This window comes from Saccopteryx bilineata, chromosome 7 (assembly GCF_036850765.1).
Source record: "Saccopteryx bilineata isolate mSacBil1 chromosome 7, mSacBil1_pri_phased_curated, whole genome shotgun sequence".
Classification (NCBI taxonomy): domain Eukaryota; kingdom Metazoa; phylum Chordata; class Mammalia; order Chiroptera; family Emballonuridae; genus Saccopteryx; species Saccopteryx bilineata.
This window is the reverse complement of record NC_089496.1, coordinates 45,779,201-45,794,888: the sequence shown is the minus strand read 5'-3', so window position 1 is coordinate 45,794,888 and position 15,688 is coordinate 45,779,201. Positions and strand designations below refer to the sequence as shown.

Below are 15,688 nucleotides of genomic sequence, written 5' to 3'. Positions count from 1 at the left end.
CCAAGGTTAGCTACCTTATAGTAACTATTAGTTATAATTTGCATATGAGCTGCAGCAAATACCATGGAATTATTCTTTGATGCTGGTGCTGGGACAGAACAAAGCCCAGCCATAAGATTTTTTTTAATTAAATTTATTGGGGTGACAATGATTAATAAAATTATATTAAGTTTCAAATGTACAGTTCTATAACACATCATCTGTCTACTGCATTGTGGGCCCACCACCCAAAGTCAAATCTTCCATCACCATATATTTGGCCTCCTTCACTACCTTTGCCCCCTTCTCTCTGGTAACCGCCATACTGTTATCTGAATCCATGAGCTGTTGTTTATTTGTTTCTCTTGTTTGTTCACTTGTCGCTTTCAGTTTTATATTCCACAAGTGAGTGAAATCATATGATTCTTTTTCTGTCTGACTTTATTTCACTTTAGCAGGAGTCCGACCATATGGTTACTCTATCTTTACGGAGCCTTCATAGTATGGAGGTTGTATCAGATAGTTTAGAGTTCAGTCATCAATATGTTTACCTCTCTCTCATTTTATTATTTTACTTTTTAAGCATAAAGGCTTCTATATCAGTTCGTTACATGCTATGGATCCTGTGGATCAAATGTTTTGGCAACACGGTATTGGGAGAGAAAAAAAAAAACAGTCCTAAGGTAAAACGGCATTTGCCAAAATAAAGTAAGTTTTCAGTGAGTGTGCGTGTGTGCATGTGAGCCTCAGCTGCTCCGACGCTGCACAGTTCCCACACTCAGCCCTAGGCGCACCTCACACCCTTGCTCCTTCCTTTCTGTGTGGGCGGGCGTTTGGGGCAGTTTTGCTGAACGGTGCCACTCTACCATGCAGGTATCATTATTTCTATCAACTAGTATGATCTGGTCTGAAGAAATTAGTCAAGAGCCATTTTTATGGTCTATTACTACGGTTCTTTTCGAGCACATATTGTAATAATTATTCTCTCAAACAGACTCCTAAGAAAGCCCTGCGTATATTCTTTTATCATCCATCAAGCAGGGGCAAATGACTCCGACGTGATTTTAGCCAGCTTGCTCTGCGCCGGGGCCTCCCAAGTCAGGCCCCTTCCACTCGTTCCCCATTTGGCTGTTTTACTGGCTGGGATGTTTTAATGAACCAAGTTGTGTTTGGCAATCGCCGCAGCCCAGACTACACGGCACAGAGCTGACATAGTAGGCATTCAATAAACATTTGTGGAATGGATAATGAATCCTGAATCATCACAGTGAACCACCCCAAACATCTTGCCTTTTCTTGACTCCTATGGCGGTGGTTCTCAAACGTTTTGGCCTCAAACCAAGTTTTCAGTGAGGCAAGAGGTTGTGCAGGCCTCCTCCCACCTGCTCCCAGTTAAAGCCAGAAAAGAAATCTCACCAGATTTAATGGGGAAAAGGAATCAAAGTTGCTTTTGGTACGAACAATGAGTTAAGGCTAGCTTTCATTACATTTCACATGTAAATGGTGTTGATTCCAGATACATTCAGTCTGTTAATACTGCCATAGGCATCGACACCACTGAACTCCAGTCTGTTAGACATGGGCAGGCTGCTTGTGACCCAGTGCACTTTGAAAAACACCGAGTGAACTCATAGCTTTGGTTAGATATAGCCGTAATTGTGGCCGACTGTTCACAGTGATTTAAAAGTTTCTAAATATTACTACTTTTTCTTCCTCTTTTCCAAAGTTCAGATTCAATGTTCACTTAAATGCCTCATGAGTCTAATTTCCTTTCAAATTTTTTGGAAAACAACACAAAACCCTAATAACAAAAACCCTAATAGTGCATAAACTGAGTAGAGGTTTTCCGTAGCTGACAAGGAGATGACAGGATTGATTTACAATTCAAACCCTCAGCTGCCACTGGGTTCGGCTGGCCTCCCAATGAGCAAGAATCTCTTTCATTGTTCATCGTTTGACCCCACAAATTCCTCCTGGTCTAAAATGGGAAATCGTCCACAATGGCTGATGCAATCCATTCAAATGCTTTGCTAGGCACTTAGGGATATCCTTGGAATTACCATTTCATGAATGGCAAACACGCAGAAAACAAATGTTACTAAAAACTTGGATAGCCTTCGCAAGACACTGTAAATATGTATTTTAACTGGAAGGACAAAAGTAAGCTCAAATGGAAAAAAAAAATCCTACATCATCTGGTTTGCTATAATCGGCCAAGGGGGATACTTCCCTGTCTAAATCATAGGAAGTTATTACTGATCCTCAGTGAACATTAAATTCCAATCTTAGTTGGAATGGTACAAATTTCCCCCCAATAGCAGCAGGCAGAGTAGAGCAGTGATTTGGAATCGTAAGACACTGAAAATGTTGTTTCAGTCTGAAAATCTGGCGTGCCCTTTCATCAACACTTAAAGTTATGGGAACGTGAAAGCTACCAACTGAATCTAAATACAAGTGAGCCCTAATAATGATACTGATGCCTTCCGATCCACTCTGGTACTGTTAATCTGGATATGAACACATTATAGACCTGCACCAGAGGGGGGGGGGGTGAATTTTAATAGTGATGTTGACAAACTCTGTCAGCATTTATTACCCCTACTGTGACTGTGGAGAGAGTCTTCCCAGCAGGACTCATGTGAAACAGGCCTCGCTACCTTGCTGAAGTTACTAGACGCTAACAGAACTCTAGAGGAGGAAACCGGTCCTTCCTCAAGTGCCAAGGACAGCTGACAGGAGCGTCTGGAGTTAGTCACACTGTGAGGGTCCAGATCCGTCTTACTTTGTTACTAGAATAAAGGTTGCTTGTTAACTAAATTAGTTAAGGGCATAACCAATTTGTATTTTGAGTTTCTGGGGAAAAAGCAGATATCTCTCTCGATGCGTTAGTCAAAAAAGCAAAGACACACACACGATAATAAGCCAACATGCATTCACCAACATTGCAGTGGAAATTATTTTGTTCTAAGATGCCTGGTTCTACTTTAAAAGAAAGGACACAGCATGGTTCTCCCAACACAGGGCTGGCTGTGGGAAAGGAATTATGTATTCAATCTGAGGCAAAGGCTGTCTTTGGGAGGAATACTGTACCTTTCAGTATCTTTATTTGCTCATCTGGAAAACAGGACTATTTTAGTAGAATATTATAAAACAGGAATATTCAAAGAGCTATCACGTAAAAATAATTAATGGAAGATAATTCAAAATAAGGCAAAAGTAAAACCTTTTATTCTAAATATACCTTTACTTTTCAAACCTGAACATTGTAATTTCATATCAAAAAAATAAACACCCTTGAATTTCAGTCCAAGATAATCAGTTATTTTGTGTGTGTCTTTGTGTCCCCTCCTGGAACTGTGTGTCTGTCTTATTTTCCTATATCTTCTCTCTCTAAAACTCTGTCTCGCTCTTTGTATTTCTCTGTGTCTTTGTTTTGTTATGTATGTCATTCTCTGTCTCTCTTTGTGTGTCTGTCTGCCACTCACACACACACACACATACACAAGCACAAATACAGACACACACACACGCATGCACATTTTATCAGATGTGTCCTCACTAGCTTTACTGGTAAAAAGATCTAGTAGGCTTGTTTCCTGTTTCACTGTTATTCTTGAAGTGGGCTGCAGCTAGAATCTGAATTTCATTGGGCTATTATTATTTGCAGCTGTGTGACCTTTTTAACCCGGCTTTTAAAGTGACATTTCAGCCCTCAAGCTTAAAACGCCTTGAATGCTGCAAAGGTTTCAAACCAGAGATTTACACAAGCAACAAGACCAAGGGAGGCACTGTACCTTCTAAGTGAAAATCTCACCAGAACTTGGGTGAGAATTGGGTGTGTTCCTGGGAAGTTCACAGCCAGAATTCTTCCCCGGAAGTCCTAAAACGTTACACACGCTGCTACGGTTAAATATTACTATTCCATCCATCGTACTGAAAAAATGCTCACCATCCACTGAGACTCCCAAAGTTCAGAATCTCACATCCCCAATCAACGATTTGGGGTGGGGGTGGGGGTGCTGTTTCACACACCGTATCATTCTGGGGGACCATCCAGAGCTTCCTTTGAATCAGGCCCACTCTTCCCAGGGGGTAGGATTTTCAAATAGCTTTTGTTTCTGGAGGCTCACCCTGGCTTTCCTTCTCCCAAGGCGAAGGCGGCCCTGACAGGGGCGAGCCGGCGGCTCACATGCTCTCCTGTACTTCTGCAGAGGTTTGTGGTTTTATTTATGTGGCATTTATACTGTGTATGAAAAAACATTCCAGTGGGATTGGGTTTTCATATGTTAGATTCCTCTTTCTTTTTTTCTATTTTTTTTTTTAAGTTTTCCATATGTTTCTCTGGAGAAGAGACCTCTTCTCAAAGTTACTGGCTAATTTCTACCTAGGTTTCACACAATGCGACCTTACCGCTTTCCCATGATGGCTTTAACAGTTCCGAAGGAGTTGCTAAGCGCCGGTGCTGGGCATTAGAAGGAGTGTTGTGGGCCCTGGCCGGTTGGCTCAGCGGTAGAGCGTCGGCCTGGCATGTGGGGGACCCGGGTTCGATTCCTGGCCAGGGCACATAGGAGAAGCGCCCATTTGCTTCTCCACCCCTCCCCTCCTTCCTCTCTGTCTCTCTTTTCCCCTCCCGCAGCCAAGGCTCCATTGGAGCAAAGATGGCCCGGGAGCTGGGGATGGCTCCTTGGCCGCTGCCCCAGGTGCTGGAGTGGCTCTGGTTGCGGCAGAGCGACGCCCCGGAGGGGCAGAGCATCGCCCCCTGGTGGGCAGAGCGTTGCCCCTGGTGGGCGTGCCAGGTGGATCCCGGTCGGGTGCATGTGGGAGTCTGTCTGACTGTCTCTCCCGTTTCCAGCTTCAGAAAAATACAAACAAACAAACAAACAAAAGGAGTGTCGTGGTCTGCGCCCCAGTGTGCACTCAGGTCCCTGTCCCCCTTCTTGCCCCCATCAAGCAGAGTAAATCCTTTGCAGGGCACATCCCATCTCTCAGAAACACTTGTTTGACAGAACGTAGAGTATCTCAGGTTTTAGAGGAAATATGGAAGGTAATCAAATCAATCACTTGGTTTCTTTCTCATGGGACTGACAACCACCTCAGAAGGCAGGCGGGAGGGCGTGAAGCTCTCCTTCGTACCTCCTCCCAGTTTGAACGGACTGGACGGAAAAGAAAAGGAAAGGAAAAGAATCACAATTGGAACAAGAGGTGATGGCGGGGTGGGGGTCCGGGGGTCTCAACGCTGTTGTTTCTACTTTTCCAGAAAATCTTCCAACGCGATTTAAAATAATTGTCCCCGTGAAATCCTGAGAGCAAAGGCTACGCCAACAAAGAAATGAAATGCCCACCTGGGTAGATCCTCAGAGTGGTCAGAAGCGGAGTGCCCACATGCGACAGTCCTCTCCACTGTCACTCCACCGGAGTCAAGATGTGCATCTTCACAGAAGGACACATTCTCAATGGACTGCTTGCCTCTGGATCGTTTTTAGTACATTTTGGGTGCCTTTGGTTTTTAAACGGTTTTTATGTAAAAATGACTATTTTAAAGTATTCTGAAAAAAAAATCACAGCTTTTCTAGTCTTGGTTTTGCTCTCCCACATTCAAATGATTTTTATTGGATAGAAATGTTTTCTTTGTATCTTTATTCTAAGTGTCTCTGCCTCTCCAGCAGCAACAATAGTATGTGTTTGGTCCATCAAATATGTGTGCGCTGAAGTCATCATCTTCAGCAGAACGTCTGAGATGTTTTCTTCCTGCGCGTGAGTCTGAGCCCCAGAACGGGAGGCTGAATAAACACAGTGGTGAGCGTGCCAGACCCCTCTGCTTTCCGCGGGGCCTGCTAAGAGGCTGATTCATCCTGCTCTTAAATCTCAGGATTCCCGGTACTGGCTGACTATTAAAAGACATTTGAGCATGGTGGTATGGAACTGGGGGTGCTTTTCTTCCCTCTTGACTCCAGAAGAAAACTAGGCATTCTCAGGTTCTAGCTAAAGTAGCCAGCAGTTGTGTTCCGAGTCACTGTGACATCTCCCGCTGTCAGCTGAATACAAGGTAAAAATACACACGAAGACTTGATGCAGATTCCTAAGACACTATGCTTCAAATGTCAAGCACGTGAACATTTGACAGGGCGAGCAGGTCACTCAAAGGCCATGTTAAAGCAAAAATCCGATGTCATCTGAAGATTCTGTCATCGTTCTAATAAGGTCCCCTTTCTAAATACTAGCCAAGGCACACTTTTCATCTGCCTTCCTAGAGAAGGCATGATTTCCTTGCATGGGCCCAGTAAGGGGATTTGGAAATCTATGAAGCCAATATTTTAGTCGTCACTGTTCCTGGGGGCGCCACTGGCATTTCCCTGAGTGCCGGGAACGTGAAACAGTCTACGCTGAGCAGAATGGGAAGCCCTGTAACACCGAAGTCTCCCTTCCCAACAGCCAACACAGTGCAGCTTTCGCGAGAGTAATAATAATATCAGCCCCACTGCCCCTGGTTTAGCAGTAAGAAGCAGATAGATAAGAGTGGGAAAAAAAGAGTAAGGGGAGACAATGAAAACAAAATCAGCATACAGAAGAAGAAACGAAAATAAAGGCCTAAGCGCATGCCCACCTCGCTCTACTTTTCAAAGAGTTCTGAAAACCTCCAAGAGTTAAGCTTAGGATGACGCTGGAGTCCATGCCAATAAAAACTTTATGAATATTCAAACAAGTATGTGAAATGATCGTTCCCGCTCAGAGCGTTCAGAGGGAAGGGGGCTGGGGATGGCTGCCAAAAGCGTAACCACACATCAGCATACCCGTTTGGCCATCCGTGGAGGAGACTGATGAGTAAGGATGAGTAAGCCCCTATAAACTAGCAAAGATTTTTTTTTTTGATGAATTACCTACCGTATTCCCCCATGTATAAGATGCACCTTAATTTGGGGGCCCGAAATTTGAAGAAAAAAAATGTATTACATAAAGTTATTGAACTCAAGTTTTATTCATCACAAAATTCGTACAGCTCCTCGTCCGCACGAAAAAGCAGGCAATGGCAAGTAAAAATATCTACGACCCCTGTATAAGACGCGCCCAGTTTGTAGACCCCAAATTTTTCAAAAAAGGGTGCGTGTGTCTTATACACGGGGGGGAAATACGGTAGTTTGGGTACCTGCGGGCCCCGGGCTCTCCAGTGAACTGACCACACTGTCTCAAGCAGTGTTGGCTCAAAAGCAGCAGAAGAAGGCCGTGACCGGAAGCGGAAATAGGGCTCCTGCTCAGGTGCCTTTTCATTCCTGATAACGGCCTGTTGGTTTTATATTATTGCTGAGGAAAGCGCCATCAAAAAGAGCAGGTTTGCCTGACCAGGTGGTGGCGCAGTGGCTAGAGCGTCGGACTGGGATGCGGAAGGACCCAGGTTCAAGACCCCGAGGTCGCCAGCTTGAACGCGGGCTCATCTGGCTTGAGCAAAAAGCTCACCAGCTTGGACCCAGGGTCGCTGGCTCCAGCAAGGGATTGCTTCGTCTGCTGAAGGCCCGCGGTCAAGGCACATATGAGAGGGCAATCAATGAACAACTAAGAAGTCGCAATACACAATGAAAGACTGATGATTGATGCTTCTCATCTCTCTCTCCGTTCCTGTCTGTCTGTCCCTGTCTATCTCTGCCTATGTAAAAAAAAAAAAGAGCAGGTTTCTCCTTCCTTTTCTTTTTCTCTCTTTTTATTTTAATTCAAGTAGAGAACATCGCAGGTTTCTAAATTCAGTTTTAATGTTGCTGGCATCATCTGATATCAGGTTTTGGAACACTCAGGGGAATGTTGGCCTTCTAACCAACCTCTCAGTAAGGAAATTTAATAGGCCCCAAAATATTATATATATATATATATATATATATATATATATATATATATATATAATGTATATACACACACTCACATATACACACATACACTCAAATACATATCTAAATGCATACATATTTAATCTTTTTCTGTTGTGACTATTAAGTTTTCTTATTGAGAAGCTAGGGGGGGCATATATATGTATGTATTCAAGTACATATATTACAGAGATTTTTTTTTTCAACTCCATAAACTAGCTCAAGGCTCCCAACTGATGCCTACGCCCTAATGTCACCCAGGGGAGCATACCAAACTCACCAGGAGGCAGAGTAAGAAAATCCAGGTCCACCTCTGAGCACAAAGGTCACCACAATTCAGGATCATTAAACTGGTATTTTAAAAGTGCAGAAATAAGCTGTATTTTTGAGGGCCACTAAATCGTTTCCATAGACTAGAAAAGTCCTTAATGTCTTTCTCAACTTCCTATGAAACAGAAGAGTCACTCACTGAAGCCTACAAATCCACTGAACCACCCTGGAAAAAGGACGCGGAGAGAAAAGGGCTTTTCCGTGCGCCACCACCCACGAGAGGCTACTCTGCCCCAGACTCCCATTCATCACAAGGTCCCAGCCATTCACAAACAAACGCAGGGGCCAGCTCCTTCGGGCCCCCGGGGCTCGGCCCCAGACAGCAGCGCCATTTTTCAGTCAACACTCCACACCAGCGTGGAAAGGGAAGGAGGAGTTTTTAAATTTTAAATGCCCCTGCTCTCTGCAAGCTCGGGCCCCTCTCTAAGCATGAATGCTGTCTCTTTGCTGGGGGGGGGGGGGGGGGGCGGGGAATAGAGGTCAGGTCCTGGGAAACATCCCCCCGAACCTGGGCTCTTCCAGGGAGAAAGTGAAGGGGGAACCGGTGCAGGCGGCACCCAGAAGGGGTTTGCAGGGAGGCCCATCAGCCGCTGCCATTGAGAGGCTGAGTCAAGGAAGGGGACGGGAAGAGGCAAGCCCCCAAGTCCTCCCGGGAAACTGCAGCTGCTCAGGGAGGGAATTCAAGGATCTTCAGAAGCCATTGTTCGCAGGCCGCTCTGGGGGAAAGTGGCCTGTAGACAGTGATTGATTACCCGGCAAGGAGAACTTGTTCAAAAGTGATTCAGCCTCCGCTGGCGCTGGGGGTAGGATCAGAAACAGAGGACACTGGTCTCATTCATTCATTCTTTCCCCACACTGTCACGGAGCACCTACACCACATTGGGGCCCCGTGATAGGAACACGAAGGTGCCGCTGATGCGGCCCTCTGCGCACTGACCGTCCGACAGGGAGGCGAGCCCTGTACAGATGTCGGTGGTGGGAGGTAGGATATTAGGATGTTAAAGGCCGTCGAGGAGGGTTAGCAAAGTGCGAGGAGAGTTCACAGGCCATGAGAAAGCAAGACTGTTTCATTAACTACGTCAAACACCGTCTAATTTCCTCTCACAGTTAAGTATTTCTCCTAAGATGTCAATTCAAGGCACGCACGCACACACACAAAACTCGGGGCAATGTTTTACTACTAGAAGTAAGGCTTTTTCTTGTTTGTCTTAAATTAGGTTTTATTTTGTGTTTAATCCTGATAAGTAAGACTACATTATTTGCAGTAAGCCTAACTTTGTGGCCAGAGGTCCAGATTATATGTTAGAAAATCAATAAGGACATCTCAGGTCCCTTACTCACTAGCTGTGTGATCCTGGGCAAGTTAACTAACTTCTATGAACATTCTTTTTCTCACTATAAAAAGAGACAATAGCCCTGGCTGGTTGGCTTAGCAGTAGAGCATCAGCCCGGCATGTGGAAGTCCTGGGTTCAATTCCTGGCCAGGGCAAACAGGAGAAACACCCATCTGCTTCTCCACTCTTCCTCTTCTCCTCTCTATCTTTTTCTTCCACTCCCGCAGCCAAGGCTCCATTGGAGCAAACTTGGCCCAGGAGCTGAGGATGGCTCCATGTGCTCCGCCTCAGGCACTAGAATGGCTCTGGCCACAACGGAGCAATGCCTCAAATGGGCAGAGCATCGCCCCCTGGTGGGCATGCCAGGTGGATTCTGGTCAGGCTTATGTGGGAGTATGATTGCCTCCCAACTTCTTACTTCAGAAAATTTAAAAAGAGAGAGAGGGAGAAAGAGAGAGAGAGAGAGAGAGAGAGAGAGAGAGAGAATAGACAACACCAGCATTATCTGCCTTGCAAGGATATGGGGAAGGTAGAATGGGATGGTATTTGGGAAAGTGCTATGAAATGTTGATTGCTGTTTTCATTACAGACTGGCTTTATATATAGTAAGCGTCTGGAGCTGCCGGGGTACTGGACGGCACACGAGTTACATCCACACTTGACGGCACGTGTGAAGAGATCATACTGAAAGATGTCCGAGGTGATGATCTCTAAAGTGATTCTGGCTTTCTACCATTTTCTGATCATCTAGCCGTTATCAAGCAAAACCGTATCTACTAACTTTTTACTTGGAGGCTTCCAGGTAGCATGAATTTTCTTTGTGTTCTGATTGAGATACAATGTGAAGAAATGCTTTGTAAGATGGTCTGTGTTCAAACCCTAGCTCTGCCACACTGCAGCCAGCTTGTGAGCTCCGGGACTGGGTCCCTTGTCCCCGGGGCAGGTACTGTTGGCTGAGAAAGCCAGGGAGCATCCGAAGCCTCACCCTGAGCTGGGAGGAGCCAGAGCCGGCACATGAGTTTGTTTACCTTCCCGGAGCACTGCTCCTGACCACAGAAATGCAGGTAACATCCACCCCCTCACTTGCGCCTGGCTACACTCTCCTTGCCGTCCAGACTCCAGTTGCCCTGAAGGTAAGAAAAGGGTGGCATTCAGAGGTGCCTGGGATAGGATGAGAAACACAGTGCCTTCTATCAGTGGGGGCGTTTGGGCTTAGACATAAACCTAACAGAGATTATGACCTGTTTTTACATCTACTCTGTACTTGGGCTATCAAAAAAAAAAAATCGCCCTGGCCAGTTGGCTCAGTGGTAGAGCATCAGCCTGACATGTAGAAGTCCCGGGTTTGATTCCCGATCAGGGCACACAGGAAAAGCACCATCTGCTTCTCCACCCCTCCCCCTCTCCTTCCTCTCTGTCTCTCTCTTCCCCTCCTGCAGCCAAGGCTCCATTGGAGCAAAGTTGGCCCGGGCACTGAAGATGGCTCCATGGCCTCTGCCTCAGGTGCTAGAATGGCTCCAGTTGCAACACAGCGACGCCCCAGATGGGCAGAGCATCACCCCCTGGTGGGCATGCCGGGTGGATCCCGGTTGGGCACATGAGGGAGTCTGTCTCTCTGCCTCCCCGCTTCTCACTTCAGAAAATTACAAAAAACAAACAAACAAAAAAACAAATCTTTCTTTCAGTATTAAATTTTCTTTAGCAAATTATAATTTCCTGTATCATTCTACTGCTTATTCTTATTCTTGCTCTGGTTTTTTTTCTTTACTTCTATCACATTTTTGTTCCCAAAAGATCCCATCAGGTAAAAACATTTTGAAGCAGGCATGAAAGGTTAGTTATCTGTGACAATAAGGAAGTCACAGCACAAAGACCTGGTTATTTCACCCACTTGGGGAAGCAGAGTGGGGACATCTCAGAAGAGCACTGTCTCCCAGCCCAGGACGCTGGGGAGTTCAGAATGAACAGCTCGAGACCTCTGTCCCTGAGGAAGGCTGTCTCCTGAGGCAGAAAGGTCTGTATGTGTGGAAAGCCTCACAAATTTTGAGTTTTTTAAATGCTTGGGAGTAGTCAAAATTTTACTTTAATGTCCCCACTAAAATTTTACTTATCCTGTCCCCACTAGATCCTCCTGTGTGTCAGGTTATTTTTAACCTCAGAAAAGCATTTTTTATCAAGGCTAGAAAAAAAAAAAGTAAAAACCTTGTTTAGATACAACTTTGATTTATCTTCTCCACTAAGTGCCTCTGAAGGGGACTCCGCCAGGAAAAGCGTTCCAGTGTGACTTAGGATGGCAGAATTCCCAGCCACCTCCCGGGCCCTCCGCGTTCAACCCGCATTTGTGACACCTACATCAAAGGGTGTCTGGTGTTCCGGTATTCCCCCACCAAAGGGGATCATTTAAATAGTGACATCAAGCTAATGTTTGTAAGATGCTTCAAGGACCCTGAAGACAAGTGGAAAGCCCTAGTATTATCGTTATTTCTTCATCTGTCCTCGACTGTTTCCAAAGAAACAGAAACAACCACTTAGACAAACACATACACACACACACACACACACACCAAAAAAAAAAAAAAATCCTCCGGACACCCAAGTTAACCAATGTCTCCTTTCTTCCCAGACCACCAATCAGCCAGTCACCAGGCAAACAGCTCAAGCACAAGGCAAAGAAAACATGTTATTTTTTCTGGGCAAGCCTTAACTTCGCTGTCTACAAAACACAGCCCCACGGGGCACATCCCACACAGGGGAGAGAAAGGCTCCCCTCTTGTGTTGGAAACCAATGGTTACCCGTCAACACCTGCAGAAACTGAGGTCAGGATTGGCCAACCCGCACCCTGAGGTCCAAGTTCGTTTATTCTGGAGCTTTCCTACACAAACCAGGACTCACGGCGTCCCGGCCACCCCTGCAACATCTCCCATTGCTAATACTCAAAGAAAGCTCCAGAAAAGAGAGCGTAAGATCCTAATCCCTCAGCTGCCCGACACCCAGCGGACTTGTCAGAATGAGAAAAATCTGCCCAAGTCAGTGCTGGATAGCGAGTCAACCTGGATGTCTAAATGTCCCCGAGACAGGCAATTTGGGGCGCGATGGCTAGAAAAAGAAACCAAAAATAAACAACAAAACCAGGCTTCAGATAGCCTCTTAAAAAGCTAGACGCTCAGAAGGCCAGTTCCCCAGGGTACACGAGCCACTTAAAGTCACACCCGGCGCACTTGCCAGATGGTTTCAAAGTCCAAGGGAGGCTCCCTGCCACGGGCCAGGGTCATGGACCCAAAGGTGACAATGAGACACTCCCAAGAACATCTGGCCAAATGAGCCGGGCACTGGGTCTTTCCAAACAGCAGACAGCGGCCTCTGTCTTCACTCCTCGGCTGACCCGATTCCTGTCCTGAGTTTGGCCAGCCTCAGTCACCCGAGCCCCGGGCAGGGTTAGGGCTTGAAGACAGCTGAGGAGCCACTGTCTGTCTCCCTTATTGCCCCTGTCCTCCTCCAGAGGACTTGCTGGTCTTCCAGCAAGTGCCCCTGAAGGACCTCCGGAGGTGTGCTTGGGGAAGGAGTGGGGAGGGAGACAGCGGAGCCCCTGAGCTCCAGAGCAGAAGGAAGCAAAACCCACAAGCGCCCAGCTCAGGAAGCAGCCAAGAAAAACAACGCCTTGGGAAGTCCACTGAAGGCGATAAACTGGGTGACGTAATAGACAGCGGAGGACAGGGGACCTGTGTGAAGGGGGAGGTCAGGTGCACCTCTCTGAGCAGGACGTATTTGAACTGAGGCCTGAAGAACGCAAATGAGTTGCCAGAAGCAAGAAGGAGAGAGGGCGCCCCAAGTGGAGGGCACCCCAAAAGCAAGGAGCTTGGGGTGCAGGAGGGACCGGGGGAAGTCGGGGGAGGTGGGGAGGCAGGATCACACAAGAGGAGCATGTGCTCTAAGAGTAAAGAGAAGCGCTGAAGAGGCCCGGGCTGTAGACAGAGGGACTTTGAGAAGTTCAACTGTCTGCTCCCCAGTCCTCACATGAAACATGGGGATAGTCACTTGACTTTGGGGCAACTATAACAATAACAAGGTCACTCTAAATGTCCATGAGCCTGCCTCCTGTCTGGGACAAATGTCTAAGCCGCTCTGAATTTTAGTTTCCTCATTTGTGAAATGGACAAACAATCCCTTTTACACAGAACTGTGCTGAAGCTTGAGGCATCCAATAAATCACAGCTCTGTAGTACTATGTAGTCTTTTAAGAGCATCTGGGTTCAAATCTTGATTCTTTCATTCATTAGCTGTGTGACCTAAGATAAGCACTTAACCTCTCTGTGCCTCAGTTTCTTCATGTCTTGTAATAATGGCACTTACTTCATAAGGATATAAGATTAGATGAGGATTAAAGGAGTTAACATATGTAAACAATTGAGAACAGTGCCTGGGACGTGGGAAGTGCTATGTAACTGCCAGTTCGTATTACTATTATAAAATCTGAGTCTAAAACTTCTGAAAAGCATATGGTTAAATAATCATGTAAATATGGCTTATTTCATGGTGACAAAAATAACAAGCAAGAATAGCATGGCATTTTAGCATCACTCATTGGCAAAGACACTAATTTTTGTTCATGTATGAACCTGTTAAGTTTATGTGGCAAAAAAAAGGGGGGGTCCTAAATTTTATTTGTTTCCATGTATTTAAACAACAAGCTATAATTTCAGGATGAGCCAGCAAACTCTTAATTGCCTGAGCTAATTTCTCCAGTGAGCATGCTTTGCCAGCATAGGACAGGATTCAGCCAGCCTGCGTGCGTATTTGTTAGAGGGTGGATCACACAGCGTGGCACTCAGAAAGTGGCTCAGGTTGTCCACTTAGTTACCAGGTACAATTTTTTTTTAACAGATTTTTTTTTAATTTTATTTATTCATTTTTTTAGAGAGGAGAGAGAGACAGAGAGGGAGAGAGAGGAGAGAGAGAGACAGAGAGAGAGAAGGGGGAGGAGCTGGAAGCATCAACTCCCATATGTGCCTTGACCAGGCAAGCCCAGGGTTTCGAACTGGCGACCTCAGCATTTCCAGGTTGACGCTTTATCCACTGCGCCACCACAGGTCGGGCCACCAGGTACAATTTTTATTGGAAGCCTATCTTGTCTGCAACCACGCTCAGTACTGGGGAGACCCAGATGAAAAAAAGATGTAGCCTCAAGAAATAACGCAGTGATCTCAGTGAAGAATAACGTGAGAACTGAGTTTGACCCTGACCCTATCCTTCTGCTCTTTGCCATTCAGAGCTGCCTGTCCTTGGGCCATGCTACTTAGTTTCTCCAAGCTTCAGTTCCTTCAGCTGCAAAACAGGAATAAGAATATTAATAAACGACTACCTCCTAGGTTTGTTGTGAAGATTGAATGAGAGGTTGCCTGTAAATCACTGCGCACATGGAAAGCTCTCAATAAAATGAACTATTGCTATAAGTCCTTCAAAGGAAGACAGACACTAGCTGATGAGTACAGGGCCACGTGAAAAGTGAGGCCGAGTTTCAGAGAAGACAAAGAGAGCACAGAAGAGGATGCGACTTACTTTACCTGCAGGAATCAGGATGTAGGAAAATAGAACCAAGCTATTATTCTTAGCACGTTCTGTTCCCCACTCTGGTGCCTGTCCAGCTGACTGCCCATGATCCTGGGTTGATCTGCTCTATCTTAGACAAGACCCCATGCTCCGTGTCTCTGGTCCCAGACCCAATCAAAGCTCACTCTCATCAGCACTGAATGGTAACATCAAGGTTATCAAGCATATCTAATGCTTGAGTCTACTCAGCAGGACTCTAAAGCTCTCGCCATCCAGGGATCCAGTGGCGGCTGGAGGACCTGCAGTGACGGTGAACTTGCCCCTGCCAGGGCCTGGCCACCACCTTTAAGAGGATGAACAGCATTAGCAGACAGGCCCCAGCACTGGCCTTTGGAAACAGGCTGAAACAGGTAAAGTCCTTCCCAGGGATGAGCCAGCACCTCAGGACTGGGGCTTGTTTGTCACAACAGTTCAGGGCCTCAAGTCTATTTCGCTAATAAGCTCTCCTGATCAGCAACTCATGACATCTGTTCAGGACACTGGACACTGCCCCCCGCTCTGTCCCCAGGCTCTGCGTCTGGGTCTGCTCTCTGCCACGGCTCCTTGAGCTCTGACCCCTGACTTACACTGCTCCTCGCAGAAGC

At 46.2% G+C, this 15,688-nt stretch overlaps 1 protein-coding gene across 2 annotated transcripts in view; it reads right to left on the bottom strand.

The window, feature by feature from the left end:
- CREB5 (cAMP responsive element binding protein 5) overlaps positions 1–15,688 on the bottom strand; it is a 409,450-nt gene that overhangs the window by 339,499 nt on the left and 54,263 nt on the right. The window contains exon 1 of one of the 2 annotated variants that reach the window (XM_066239437.1): positions 10,525–10,565. The exons of the other annotated variant lie outside the window; for it this stretch is intronic. The gene's annotated coding sequence lies outside the window, so the exon portion shown is untranslated. Of the gene's footprint in view, positions 1–10,524; positions 10,566–15,688 lie in introns of those variants that run through there. 2 annotated transcript variants of the gene reach the window in all.